Raw genomic sequence first — 3,065 nt, forward strand, 5'->3', positions numbered from 1 at the left:
CAAATGCCCATCAAAGGCAACAGAAAAACTTGACTGTCATCTTAAAACAGTGGAAAGATGGTTTGCGGACTGGCGCATTAAGATAAACGAGACCAAAAGCAGACATGTAACATTCACACTGAATAGACAAACCTGACCACCATGTACCCTAAACAATACACTCATCCCAAAATCATACGTAGTAACATAACTATCAAAACATAACATAACTAACAAAAACCAATCAATGCAGAAAAAAATTGCCGAATTAGTGAAACCATTGCGCGAACTTCAAGAGAGATCTTTTCATCCGAGCGGTATCTCCTCTCCAATCGAAAACGCTCAAAACGCAAACGAAATTATAGAGTGTAGTGTATGCCACGTCTCAACAAGTCCTTTCGCGATCGATTGCGTCACAAGCTAAGGTTGCTACGTCACAGCAACACGATAATGTTGCTACGTCTCGGCAACACGCTAATGTTATCACGTCACAGCAACACGATAATATTGCTACGTCTCAGCAACAGTATAATATCGTTACGTCACAGCAACACGGCAGCACTTTAATGTTATCACGTCACAGCAACACGATAATGTCGCTGTCTTTCCGCAACATTCTGTAGTGGCGACTGAAGAGCCGCTAAATAAATTTTAGATAAACAATAAAAGATATAAACATTTTCTGCCTAGAAGTATGTACTAAATTATGTGATACTCTGAGCCTGGCTTTACGCGACGGGAATAACGTCGATGCATTTCAGTAAAAGCTTTACGTAGTTTAAGCGGAGCTTTAATGCACATGCATTTTTAATTAGCTAGCTGCATTTCTGCCAGAACAGAGTTTTGGACACAAATACCAGATAGCTCATGGATGCGCCAGGGAAGATCTGGAAAGCTTTAGTCTGATTAGGAAATTTTATGCTGTAGCAGAGAAAAATGCTAAGCGATTCCATCCGTTTCCGTGCTAAATTCTATTCCTTTTGAGATCCGGTAGAGTGCAAATCGTTGCAGTTGCCGATAAGATATATAATAATCACATAGTGGCAGTGTCCACGCGGATTGTAAAAATCTGGGGGTGGAAAAAAGCTTAACCAAACTCAAGTGAGTAAAGCCGTTTTCATTTACATACAGATGCATAACCTTTTGTTGCCCAGGTCACGGAAAGAGTGTCCACGGAGGCAATCAGGCGGCGGACTGACAGCCAGTGCCATAGGACGGTCTGGAAAACCCTTATATTTCATCGGGGCTCAACCAGCGAATCTAGCCCAGCAAGCCGAGGAGCACCCAGGGAGGGGGGATGATGGACTACTAAGGGAGCAGAAGCAGAAGCAGTAGGAGAATGATCGGCAAATTACCTCAAGTGCAGTTTAATTGGCCAACAGCGCGCATGCGCAATAGCCTACAGTGGCCAGCTTTGGCGTTTTATGGAACATCGCAACAGTCAGGCTCACATCCTTCAATCACTGTATTTTCCAGAAGGGCAACCTCGATACTTTTTCCCTTTCAATAATTTCATCTAAACTCTTCTCCAGTACCATAGAAACAGAATTATTAGCATTTCTTCTTTTGCTTAAGCATATCGCTGGATATGCTGTATCAAGATCACGTTATCAAAAAATTCAAATGATAGTTTTCTCTCTGTCTTTTCCTCTATCTTTCGTCCATTCTTCTAACTTTCATTTTCTAGAATTTATTTATTTATTATACCCGTTACACGTAGAGTAAAAGGGTATACTAGATTCGTTGAAAAGTATGTAACAGGCAGAAGGAAGCGTTTCCGACAATATAAAGTATATATATTCATGATCAGGATCAATATCCGATTCGATCTGGCCATGTCCGTCTGTCCGTCCGTCTATCCGTCTGTCCGTCCGTATGAACGTCGAGATCTCAGGAACTACAAAAGCTAGAAAGGTGAGATTAAGCATACACACTCGAGAGACATAGAAGCAGCGCAAGTTTGTCGATTCATGTTGCCACGCCCACTCTAACGCCCACAAACCGCCCAAAACTGCCACGCCCACACTTTTGAAAAATGTTTTAATATTTTTTCATTTGTATTAGTCTTGTAAATGTCTATCGATTTGCCAAAAAACTTTTTGCAACGTCCACTCTAACGCCCACAAACCGCCGAAAGCTGCCACGCCCACACTTTTGAAAAATGTTTTGATATTTTTTCATTTTTGTATTAGTCTTGTAAATTTCTATCGATTTGCCAAAAAACTTTCTGCCACGCCCACTATAACCCCTACAAACCGCCAAAAACTGTGTTTAAGACTCTCCTCCCTTCCACTAGCTGAGTAACGGGTATCAGATAGTCGGGGAACTCGACTATAGCGTTCTCTCTTGTTTTTCTTCTGGTTTAGTTCTAGCTCCTATTTTTTGTCGCAAGCACGCTCAATTCTTGTCTTTATTAATAGTGATGTGTAGTCCGTGTTAGAGATCTGGGTGAGCAAGACCACCACCCCCAAAGCCGAAGAGCTAGAGCCGGAATCTAAAGCGTGCCCCGCAGATCCTCGAAAGCCTGCCTAACGCGAGGAGTTATAATTCCTTCTTGTATTGAGAACAGTGGCGCACTTCGTTACACACTACAAATAGATCTTTCCGCAACACGTTCATTTCTCAATGACACCGCAAAACCACGTTAATTCGCAAACGTATACTTATTCGTCACAGCCAAATGAACTCTCCGATTCCCCACGCTCATTTGGGACACTGTAACGCAACAAAGGCGCCGTTCGGCACATATTTACAGCCACACTATGATTTAAATCAATACAATACACATTCGTAACATCGTCAAAATATAACGAAAATCCATATACCCCGATTCCGCCAAACTTCTTATACAACCGCGGCCCAACGGTATCTGAAAACATTAATAGTTCGTACGGAAATATAAGTGAAATGGTATCTCTTCTCCCGGAATTCAACCCATCATCCATCAAGTCCTTAGATTCGCAACACTTCATTAGACGCGTTGACTCCCTTCAAACCGCATATCGTTGGGATGATCGAAATCTAATATTTGCAGTTCAACAAAAGATGCTAGGTTCTGCTTGGTATTGGATAGACTCAACTGAAGA

This window comes from Drosophila santomea, unplaced genomic scaffold, assembly GCF_016746245.2.
Source record: "Drosophila santomea strain STO CAGO 1482 unplaced genomic scaffold, Prin_Dsan_1.1 Segkk18_quiver_pilon_scaf, whole genome shotgun sequence".
NCBI classification, from domain to species: Eukaryota; Metazoa; Arthropoda; class Insecta; order Diptera; family Drosophilidae; genus Drosophila; species Drosophila santomea.